This window comes from Bos taurus, chromosome 25 (genome assembly GCF_002263795.3).
Source record: "Bos taurus isolate L1 Dominette 01449 registration number 42190680 breed Hereford chromosome 25, ARS-UCD2.0, whole genome shotgun sequence".
NCBI lineage: Eukaryota > Metazoa > Chordata > Mammalia > Artiodactyla > Bovidae > Bos > Bos taurus.
Window position 1 is genome coordinate 19,098,765 of NC_037352.1, and position 12,372 is coordinate 19,111,136.

The 12,372-nt window shown below is 42.8% G+C and overlaps 1 protein-coding gene across 3 annotated transcripts in view; it reads left to right on the forward strand.

The window, feature by feature from the left end:
• The first annotated feature begins 5,418 nt into the window (after positions 1-5,418).
• The window catches only part of ABCA14 (ATP binding cassette subfamily A member 14), a 270,053-nt gene continuing 263,099 nt past the window's right edge, over positions 5,419-12,372 (forward strand). For 2 of the 3 annotated variants that reach the window (XM_024985457.2, XM_059881559.1), the window contains exon 1: positions 5,419-5,709. The gene's annotated coding sequence lies outside the window, so the exon portion shown is untranslated. Of the gene's footprint in view, positions 5,710-6,207; positions 6,505-12,372 lie in introns of those variants that run through there. The other variant, XM_059881558.1, reaches the window with a different exon arrangement.

The following is a 12,372-nucleotide window of genomic DNA, read 5'->3' on the forward strand; positions in this document are numbered from 1 at the left end:
GGCAGAGAGGGTGGAAGAGGGCATTTGGAGCCAGGTGAAACCCAGGAGTGGAAGGAATGTTGTCTCCTTGAGAACAGTATCTTGTAAGACTGGAACCAGGAACTAGTTCCATCTAGGAGCACCAGGCATAAGACTGGGATGCTTCTTGAAGTCAAGAGGCTAAGGAGGGTGATTCTTTGGAAGGGAATTACATGGTTAAAGAGATTAAATATTTAGAAAGATGGGTCTTATGCCAATACAGAGGATGAAACAAATGAGCAGGAGTGTAGCTTGGGATACAGGTAAGGAGACTCCAGTGCATAAGTTGTGCTCCCTTGATATTTTCATTGGGAGCTACCTAGGGCATTTCTTAGGAAATGGCCGCATCATAATGCAAGACAGTGTAGTAAGTGTCAAAATATGTATCAGTGAAGTAATAAATCATATAAAATGTGCCGGGCACAATGCTTGGCACAGACTTGTCATTGTTTAGTTGCTCAGTCATGTCCAATTCTTTAGCGACTCCATTGGTTGGGAAGATCCCCTGGAGAAGGAAATGGCGACCCACTCCAGTATTATTGCCTGAAAAACCCCATAGATGGAAGAGCCTGGTGGGTTACATAGTCCATGGGGTTGCAAAAGAGCTGGATGTGACTGAATGACTAAACCACAACAGCAAGGACTGTAGACCTCTGTCCATGAGATTTTCCAGGCAAGAGTGAATTGTCATTTCCTTCTTCAGGGGATCTTCCCGACCCAGGGATTGAACCCTCGTCTCCTGCATTGCGGACAGATTCTTTACTGCTGAGCCACTGGAGAAGTCCCCATTCCATAAAATTGTATCAATGAAATAATAAATCATATGTAATATATTTAGGGCTTCTCAGGTTGCACAGTGATAAAGAGTCTGCCTGCTAACACAGGAGACACAAGAGACATGGGTTCTATCCCTGAGTGGGTAAGATCCCTTGGAGAAGGAAATGGTAAACTATTCCAGTAGTCTCACCTGGAAAATCCCATGGACAGAGGAGCCTGGCAGGCTGCAGTTCATAGGGTCACAAAGAGTCAAGCGCCACTGAGTGCACGCACACACACATGTAATGTACTTAGCACAGTGCTTGGTACAGAGTAGCCACATAATACATGAAAACCTCTATTATCATTAAAAAAAAAAAGATGAGGTTGTGGTCGGGAAAAGTTTATTTTAATTACACAGTTCAGTTTCTTCAGTTCACCATCTCTAGAAGTGCATGCTCAGGGCTTCTAGGATTACAGAAGTGTTTATGACTCATTATTTGTGTTGTTATAATTATGATGGTATAACATTTACTGGCTTTAGAAAACGACAGAGGTATAAAGAAAACAGCAGTTTGGCTCATTATTCTGAGGGAGAAAAAGCAAAACTGAATACCAACTAAAAGAGAAATGAAGTAGGAAAGCCAGATGCCTTTTTTTTTTCCCTTCGCCATTGTGAATTTAAAAGTTGAGCAATGGCACTTCCCTTGTGGTTCAAAGGGTAAGACTTCACCCTTCAATGCAGGGGGTGCCAGTTCAATCCCTGGTCAGGGAACTAAGATCCCACATGCCTCATGGCCAAAAAACCAAAACAGAAAACAGGAGCGATATTGTAACAAATTCAATAAAGACTTTAAAAACAGTCCACATTTAAAAAAATAAATCTTAAAAAAAGAATAAAAGTTGAGCCCTGGTCAAGTTGAAAGCTTTTGTATTTGTTCTTAGCAAATCTTGTAGGAATGGGACTAGTCTGTAAATTACCTCAAATCATGTTCCTTATACAGCTTTGTGTAACATCACCCAGGTCCTCAGTAAAGTAGCACTGGGAAAATTGGTTGTGACTGAATCAGTTCTGTTGGGACTGGAGTCTCAGGCAACTAACTGGTCCCAAGAATCCAGAGCCTTTTCAAAACTGCTGCTGCTGCTGCTGCTAAGTTGAGTCAGTTGTGTCCAACTCTGTGCGACCCCAGGCAGCCCACCAGGCTCTGCTGTCCCTGGGATTCTCCAGGCAAGAACACTGGAGTAGGTTGCCATTTCCTTCTCCAATGCATGAAAGTGAAAAGTGAAAGTGAAGTCGCTCAGTCATGTCCGACTCTTAGCGGCCCTATGGACTGTAGCCTATCAGGCTCCTCCATCCATGGGATTTTCCAGGCAAGAGTGCTGGAGTGGGGTGCCATATGCAGTATCTTGTTAGGATCAGTGTTTGTACAACCTGGGCAGATAGAATAGAGTTCTTAGGTGATCACATATGCTAGGAGTCCAACTGCCAGGTTCTGTGGATGCTCTAATAGCTTCTGAGAGCTCTTTTATTATTTACTTTAAATATATTGTGTTAAGACTTTTACTACTCTTTTTAGCATCACTAAAAACAAAATTAGCCTACTATTGTAGTTTAATATACTATTTCAATAATTTTGAATTTGCATCAAAATGAATGCATAATTTAAAAAATTTTTGATGCAAATTCAAAATTATTGAAAAGTATATTAAACTACAATAGCAGGCTAATTTTGTTTCTACTGATGCTAAAAATAAAAGCATGGTTGGGCTTCCCTGGTGGCTCAGCTGGTAAAGAATCTGCCTGTAATGAAGGAGACCTGGGTTTGATTTCTGGGTTGGGGAGATCCTCTGGAGGAGGGCATGGCAATGAGCATTCTTGCCTGGAGAATCCCCAAGGACAGAGGAGCCCGGCAAAGAGTTGGACATGACTGAGCGACTAAGCACAAATGCATGATTATTCAAAAGACAATCAGTTCAGTTCAGTTCAGTCACTTGGTCATATCCAGCTCTTTGCAACCGCATGAATCGCACGCCAGGCCTCTCTGTCCATCACCAACTCCCGGAGTTCACCCAAACTCATGTGCATCGAGTCAGTGATGCCATCCAGCCATCTCATCCTCTGTCGTCCCCTTCTCCTCCTGCCCCCAATCCCTCCCAGCATCAGGGTCTTTTCCAATGAGTCAACTCTTCGCATGAGATGGCCAAAGTATTGGAGACAATAATCAAAAGATTATTCAAAAGGTCTCTGAATTACCTCAAATCATCTTCCTTATGTGGCTTTGGGTAATATCACCCAGGTCTTAGTTTCAGCTGCCAAACATTATGGTCTGGTTTTAACTCAAGAGTCTGGAAAGAAGTCATCATAAAAGGGGAGGGCACCCTTCTTTCTCCTCCCCATCCTGGTGGTAGCAGCAGTGTTTCTGAGGAAGCTGATTGGAATTCCAGGGGACCAGCACAGGTCTGGTGGCCAACTGTAGAGCAATGATTTGGAATATAGGTTAGATGCTGGTTTTGCAGCATGGACTGGCAGCAGATCAATCAGTGCACAATGAACACTGGCCCAAATGCTGCAGAGGGAGAGGGGATTGCTGGTGTCACACCACTTGGCTGAGCTATGGAGTTAGCATGGTGCTGCTACTGCTGCTAAGTCGCTTCAGTCGTGTCCGACTCTGTGCAACCCCATAGACGGCAGCCTACCAGGCTCCCCCATCCCTGGGATTCTCCAAGGCAAGAACACTGGAGTGGGTTGCCATTTCCTTCTCCAATACTTTTGTATAATAGTAAAATAGGTTTCTAGGATTAGTTTACAAGGAGTTTCCATGGAAATCATATTGTTTCTTTCCTCATAGATCTGATACATTGTATGAATGGATATTCTAACATCTCAATTTGTTTCTAAGTGTTTTTTAATTGGAGTTTTAAGGATTTTTAGCTGAAATCCCAACCAAATCACTTGCTGGTAAAGGATTATGCATTTTGTGATTCCTATGTAAGGGTTCTGGGTGGGGTTAGCCAGTTTGGATTTGAATTCTAGTTCTGCCACTGTACATGCTGGATAACCTTAAACAAGACTTAATCACTCTGATCCTGTTACTTGCACTGTAAAATCAGATAGTAATATGAGCACCAATCTCCCAGAGTTGTGGTGAGGCATAAAAGAACTCATTTTATAAAACGTTTAGCTGGCAGGCAGGCTTCCCTGGCAGCTTAGCTGGTAAAGAATCTGCCTGCAATGCAGGAGCTGCTGGTGCTGCTAAGTCGCTTCAGTCGTGTCCGACTCTGTGCGACCCCATAGGCGGCAGCCCACCAGGCTCCCCTGTTCCTGGGATTCTCCAGGCCAGAACACTGGAGTAGGTTGCCATTTCCTTCTCCAGTGCATGAAAGGAAAAGTGAAAGTGAAGTTGCTCAGTCATGTCTGACTCTTAGTGACCCAATGGACTGCAGCAGGAGACCCCGGTTCAATTCCTGGGTCGGGAAGATCCCCTCCAGAGGGGATAGGCTACCCACTCCAGTATTCTGGCCTGGAGAATTCCATGGACAGAGAAGCCTGGGAAGCAGTCCATGGGGTCCCAAAGAGTCGGATATGATAGAGTGACTTTCATCTTCACTTAGCTGTCAGGTGTTTATTATGTAAGTATTCTTCATGCTTTTTAGTTTATATCATTAAAATAATGAAAACACTGTTAGTAGGAATGACTTACTAGAAAGAATATTAATAAACTTATTAGTTTGGTAGTGGCCAGTAGCCAGAATGCTGGTTAACTCTCCTGTCCCTGCCCTCCACTGAGACCTTGTGCTGGGACACATCTAGAGGCTTTGCAGTTCTGGAAGTTTCTTGCTAGCCTCCGACAGACTCTGAGGAGAAGGTGGCTACTTGCGCTTTCCTAGCCTTTCTGCCACTACCACACTGAAGCTGACAGTAGGGGAGGGCTGTCAGTAGCCTAAGTTATGCACAGTGACTGAAGTACTCACTTCCCAGTGCAAAATTTAGGGATATACTCAGAACTCAAAATACTCAGTACTGAAGATTAAGAACAACAACAATAACAATTTAATGCAATATTGAAAAAAAAACCAAAAAATTCCGTAATAAAAATAACAGATTTTAAAATAAAGATAGTCTAACTCTTCCTTTTGTTTTATCTCTCCTATAGTACCTCATTGGAGAAGGCAATGGCACCCCACTCCAGTACTCTTGCCTGGAAAATCCCATGGATGGAGGAGCCTGGTAGGCTGCAGTCCATGGGGTCGCTAAGAGTCGGGCACGACTGAGTGACTTCCCTTTCACTTTTCACTTTCATGCATTGGAGAAGGAAACGGCAACCCACTCCAGTGTTCTTGCCTGGAGAATCCCAGGGACAGAGGAGCCTAGTGGGCTGCCGCCTATGGGGTCGCACAGATTCGGACACGACTGAAGCGACTTAGCAGCAGCAGCAGCATAGTACCTCACAGTACTTTTAGGTTTTTATTTTGAAAAAAATTTTAAATGTCACATGAAAGTATTTATCTTGATTATTGAGTTGGTTTCCCCTTAAATATCATAGCCAAGGTTAATGTCTCACTCCTAGTCTCTTCGGGGAAGTGGGGTACTGTGCGGTTGGCCAGGAGGAGCAAGTGGTGAAATATTTGGGAAGCCTGAGAAAGGTGGATTGGGCGGCCCTGGAGCATGCAGGTTGCCAGGAATGGACAAGCTGGGGACTGGGGCTCCAGGGCCCGTGGGCGGGGAAGGGGCCAAGGCGGCGCTTACTGGGTCTTCCTGCCTGCCTGATACAGGGGTCGGACCGCGCCTTTGCGAGGTCTGCGCGCGGCGGCGGCTGTAAACCTGTCCGCGGGCCGCTGGCGGGGCGGTTGGGGAAAGCGTTGGAGGGAAGCGCGGTGCTCGGTTGATTAGCGCCCCTCTGCGTCGAGGCGGAGGCAGTTGCCGAGGCCTCAGCGGTGAGCGTTCGGACCTCCTCGCCCTTTCTTCTCTTCCCTAAACCCTCTTACTCCCTGTACTCTGCTTACCCCTCTAGGCCTTCCAGCCCAAGAGCGCTCTCCCGCTGAGCCACGCCCCCGCTCCGCCCCCCTCCTCAAAAAACGCCACAAATGACAAAAACCCAACTAGGACATTTTCCTAATTTTTAATTTTGGTTGTAACTTAGTGATTAGAAGGAAAGTTTTGGGAGGTTCAGTCAGCTTTGATTTTAATTTGACTTCAGGCAAGTGACTCGATCCCTAAATCTCAGCTATAATGTAGGGATATCATTTTATTCATCCTATAGGATTTTTGTTTTTTAAGAAAACCAAGATAAAAGTCACCAGTTTCGGTATTTTAAATTATTGGAATTCAGTAACTTTAATTACATTCATTATGTTGTGAAACTGTCAGCACTAATTGTGGAACATTTTAATCTTCCCTAAAATAAACCCTGTACTCAGGAACAGTCCTTCCTCAGGCTCCCCATTTCCACCCTCTGGTACCACAAATTGACTTTCTGTTTGTATGCATTTGCCAGTTCTGGACATTTCTTATGTCAGTGGAAATAATCAATAAGCCAGTTGAGACTAGGAAAAGAAAACAGTTTCAATTGAATCAACCTGAGGACTGCAGCCTGGGAGAGTGGCTTTCAGATAACTGAGGAACTGCTCCAGGGAAGCCATGGTGGTTTTCTGCATAGTTTTATATCTCATCAGAGCAAATGTTAGCGGAGGAGTGTCTGGAGGCCTCTCCTCCTGTGGCCCTCATTCTTGGTAAGGATGCAAAGAAGAATCTAAGGTCTTACCTGTTGCACGCAAGTTTCTTAACAATAAGGAAAGAAAGAACAGGTCGGTAAGCGGTGGGAAGCCACTGAGCGACTGAGCACACACGAAGAACAGAGAGAATACCTTGAGAGAGGTGGGCCATGCAAAGGGAGGCAATGGCCCTGGAAGGGTGGGGAACAGAGATATTAAGGCAAGGTCATTTGCATAATCCAGGGGATTATTGATTGACAGACTTGATTGACAGCTGCACATGTCCTTTTCATAATTCAGTCTGTTATAATTAGATGTGTATATTCATGAAATATTTGTAAGTAGTTAATGAGTCCAATGGACACCAAAAGATTACTTCAGTACATGATGGTGTGAGGTGTGTGTGTGTGTGTGTGTGTGTGTGCCAGAGTAGGGAAAGTCCCACTAGTTGGCTGGTGGGTGGTTTTTCTGGTCCCTTGACTATTTTGGAGTATTGATGGGGGCATATTTGGTGGGGGTGGTAAATTGCTTGGTGGGATTAGGTGACCACTGGATGTTTAGCTGAAGGGAGCCACCTTTCCTTTCTCTTGGCTAACTTCCTGCCTAACAGAAAGAACACCAAACAAGTAGGAATACATTCCTTTAAGGTTTCACAAAAACAAACAAACAGAAATAGATAGAAATGTATACAATGTGTCAGTATGGCCTTGGCACCAGAGAAAAGGAGTCTTATCATCCAAGAAGTATCAGCACTGACATCTCAGGAAAGGAGGCATTTAATCTATATTTTTAACATGGACTTTTTAACTTTAGATCAATGTACCTTTTTCTTTAGTGATTAAAGCAGATGCCAAGGTTATGTTTGATAGGCTACAAACAGGCTGTTTTAGCTAGTGTAAAATTCAAGTTAAATCATGTATAAGCGAGAATGACTTCTTCGTAACTCAGTTTGTGAAAGTTTCTTCCTTCACAAGTATATAAATATAGAATCATATAATATGTGGTATTTTGTGTTTGGCTTCTTCCACTTGACATATTTTCAAGGTTCATGAGTTTTGTGTCATGTAACTACATTTTGGATAATACCACATTCTGTTTATCCATTCTCAGAGACTTTCAGGTTGTTTCAACTTGAGTATTATGAATAATGCTACCATGAACTTTAGTGAACATATTTTTACGTTGGTGTATGATTTCTATTCCTAGAAACTTAGGAGTAAACTTGCAAGGTCATATGGTAATTATATGTTTAACTTTTTGAGGAATGGCCAAACATTTCCCCAGCTGCTATACTACTTTACATTCCCACCAGCAGTGTGTGAGGGCTCCAGTTTTCTACATTCTTGCCAATATTTATTTTCTGTTTAAAAATTAAAATATTTTAAGTTATAGCTCTTAGTGGGTGTTTACGCATTGTGGTTTTGATTTAAATTTCCTTAGTGACTATGGCAACCCACTCCAGTACTCTTGCCTGGAGAACGCCATGGAGGGAAGAGCCTGGTAGGCTACAGTCCATGGGGTCGCAAAGAGTTGGACACAACTAAGTGACTTCACTTCACAGTGACTATATTGAACATCCTTTCATGTACTTGTTGGCCATTTGTATAATTTCTTTTGGAGAAATGTCTATGGCTCCTTTTGCACGTTATTTTACTAGTCTGTCATTTTGTTGTTGAATTGTAAGAGTTCTTTTTTGTTCATAATATGAAATCCTTATCAGATATATGGTTTGAAAACATTCCATTCTATGACTTGTCTTTTCACATTCTTGTCCTTCGGTGCTCAAAAGTTTTTGACTCGGTGAAGCTCAATTTTTCCAGTTTATTGTGATCCACACAGTCAAAGGCTTTGGTATAGTCAATAAAGCAGAAATAGATGTTTTTCTGGAACTCTCTTGCTTTTTTGATGATCCAGCGGATGTTGGCAATTTGATCTCTGGTTCCTCTGCCTTTTCTAAAAACCAGCTTGAACATCTGGAAGTTCATAGTTCATGTATTGCTGAAGCCTGGCTTGGAGAATTTTGAGCATTGCTTTACTAGCGTGTAAAGTAGATGAGTGCAATTGTGCAGTAGTTTGAGCATTCTTTGGCATTGTCTTGAGAAACCAATATGCAGGTCAGGAAGCAACAGTTAGAACTGGACATGGAACAACAGCCTGGTTTCAAATAGGAAAAGGAGTATGTCAAGGCTGTATATTGTCACCCTGCTTATTTAACTTATATGCAGAGTACATCATGAGAAACGCTGGGCTGGAAGAAACACAAGCTGGAATCAAGATTGCTGGGAGAAATATCAATAACCTCAGATATGCAGATGACACCACCCTTATGGCAGAAAGTGAAGAGGAACTAAAGAGCCTCTTGATGAAAGTGAAAGAGGAGAGTGAAAAAATAGGCTTAAAGCTCAACATTCAGAAAACGAAGATCATGGCATCTGCTCTCATCACCTCGTGGGAAATAGATGGGGAAATAGTGTCAGACTTTATTTTTTGGGTCTCCAAAATCACTGCAGATGGTGACTGCAGCCATGAAATTAAAAGACGCTTACTCCTTGGAAGGAAAGTTATGACCAACCTAGATAGCATATTGAAAAGCAGAGACATTACTTTGCCAAAAAAGGTCCGTCTAGTCAAGGCTATGCTTTTACCAGTAGTCGTGTATGGATGTGAAATTTGGACTGTGAAGAAAGCTGCGCACAGAAGAATTGATGCTTTTGAACTGTGGTGTTGGAGAAGACTCTTGAGAGTCCCTTGGACTGCAAGGAGATCCAACCAGTCCATTCTGAAGGAGATCAGCCCTGGGATTTCTTTGGAGGGAATGATGCTGAAGCTGAAACTCCAATACTTTGGCCACCTCATGCAAAGAGTTGACTCATTGGAAAAGACTCTGATGCTGGGAGGGATTGGGGGCAGGAGGAGAAAGGGACGACAGAGGATGAGATGGCTGGATAGCATCACTGACTCGATGGACGTGAGTCTCAGTGAACTCCGGGAGTTGGTGATGGACAGGGAGGCCTGGCATGCTGCGATTCATAGGGTCGCAAACAGTCAGACACGACTGAGTGACTGAACCGAACTGAACTGAAGCTCAATTAATGTGTTTTCTTTTGGTATCATATCTGAGAATGCATTGCTGAATCCAAGTTATGAAGATTTCCTATGTTTCCTTCTAAAATTTTATTGTTTTAGCTCTTACTTTTGGGTGTTTGATCCATTTTAAAATAATTTTGTATATATTTTGAGGTTAGAGTCCAACTTTATTCATTTGCATTTGCCTGTTATCAGGCCCTCTCCACATTCTTGGGCAGCAATACTATAGAAATGAATATTCCTACCACAAGGCTCTTAAGCAAGCGAAGTTTTTTATTTGTGTGATATTTTGTCCACAAGGGAGAAGGCAGAAAAGACTGACCAATAACTCCACAAAAAGTTCTGAGGAACAGATTTAAAAGACAGTGTGAGGGAGAGTGCTGCAAGGTACCTGATCAGCTTGTGTTTGATTTTGAATTGGTTGGCATCAAGGTTAAATTTCAAGCATCATCAACCTTCTGGTTTCAACCAGTGTGGGGTCTACATGCTTGCAGTCAGCAGTTTTCATCCGGTGGGGATCTGTGTCCTGCAAAAAAAATCTTGGGAATGTCTGTCAGGTCTTTGGGCTTCCCTGGTGGCTCAGTGATAAAGAATCCTCCTGCAATGCAGGAGCCACAGGAGACATGGGTTTGATCCCTGGGTCAGGAAGGTCCCTTGGAAGAGGGCACAGCAACCTACTGCAGTATTCTTGCCTGGAGAATCCTGTGAACAGAAGAGCCAGGCAGGCTACAGTCCTTGGGGGTCACAAAGAGTTGGACACAACTGAAGCGGCTTAGCAGCAGCAGCAGTCAGGGAAATCGGAGTTCAGTGATTCTTCTAGGTGTCAATAAAAAAAAAAAATTACTGGAGGATAATTGCTTTAAAATGTTGTGTTGATTTCTGCCTTACAATAATGTGAATCAGTCATAATTATATATATATATTAACATTAATAAATTTATATATATACACACACCCTCCCTCTTGAGCTTCCCTACTACCCACTCATCCCACCCCTCTTGGTCATCACAAGAGTGCCAGGCTGGGCTCCCTGTATTATACAGCAGCTTCCCACATACTACCTATTTTACACTTGGTAGTGTGTACATGTCTGCTACTTTCTCAATTCATTCCACCCTCACCATCCCCCATGGTGTTCACAACTCCCTTCTCTATGTCTTTTCACCATTCCTTCTCTGCTGATAGGTTCATCAGTACTATTGTTCTAGATTCTATATGTATGTGTTAACATATGATATTTGTTTTTCTCTTTCTGACTTCATTCTGATTAACAGGCTCTGGGTTCATTAACCTCACTATAACTCACTCTAATTTGTTCCTTTTTATGGCTGAGTAATATTCTATCGTATATATGTACCAGGACTTCTTTATCCATTCATCTATTAATGGCTATCTAGCTTGATTCCGTGTGCTGGCTATTGTAAAATAGTGCTGCAGTGAACGTTGGGGTACATGTGTTTTTTGAGTTATGATCATCTCAGGGTATATGCCCAGTAATGGAATTGCTAGGTGATATGGTAGTTTTATTCCTACATTTTTAAGGAATCTCCATGCTGTTCTCCACAATGGCTATATAATTTACATTCCCATCAACAGTCTAAGAGAGGGTTCCCTTTTCTCCACATCCTCTCCAGCATTTGTTGTTTGTAGATTGTTTTGATGATGACCATCTGACTCATTCCATAGTTCATCAGGCACTCTACCTATCAGATCTAGGCCCTTAAATCTATTTCTCACTTTCACTGTATAATCATAAGGGATTTGATTTAGGTCATACCTGAATGGTCTAGTGGTTTTCCCTACTTTCTTCAATTTAAGTCTGAATTTGGCAATAAGGAGTTCATGGTCTGAGCCACAGTCAGCTCCTGGTCTTGTTTTTACTGACTGTATAGAGCTTCTCCATCGTTGGCTGCAAAGAATATAATCAATCTGATTTCGGTGTTGACCATCTGATGATGTCCATGTATAGAGTCTTCTCTTGCGTTGTTGGAAGAGGGTGTTTATTATGACCAGTGCATTTTCTTGGCAAAACTCTACTAGTCTTTGCCCTGCTTCATTCCGTATTCCAAGGCCAAATTTGCCTGTTACTCCAGGTGTTCCTTGACTTCCTACTTTTGCATTCCAGTCCCCTATAATGAAAAGGACATCTTTTTTGGGTGTTAGTTCTAAAAGGTCTTGTAGGTCTATATAGAACTGTTCAACTTCAGCTTCTTTAGGGTTACTGGTGGGGGCATAGACTCGGATTACTGTGATATTGAATGGTTTGCCTTGGAAACAAACAGAGATCATTCTGTCATTTTTGAGATTGCATCCAAGTACTGTATTTCAGACTTTTTTGTTGACCATGATGGCTACTCCATTTCTTCTGAGGGATTCCTGCCCGCAGTAGTAGATATAATGGTCATCTGAGTTAAATTCACCCATTCCAGTCCATTTCAGTTCGCTGATTCCTAGAATGTCAACATTCACTCTTGCCATCTCTTGTTTGACCACTTCCAATTTGCCTTGATTCATGGACCTGACATTCCAGGTTCCTACGCAATATTGCTCTTTACAGCATCGGACCTTGCTTCTATCAGCAGTCATATCCACAGCTGGGTATTGTTTTTGCTTTGGCTCCATCCCTTCATTCTTTCTGGAGTTATTTCTCCACTGATCTCCAGTAGCATATTGGGCACCTACCGACCTGGGGGAGTTTCTCTTTCAGTATCCTATCATTTTGCCTTTTCATACTGTTCATGGGGTTCTCAAGGCAAGAATACTGAAGTGGTTTGCCATTCCCTTCTCCAGTGGACCACG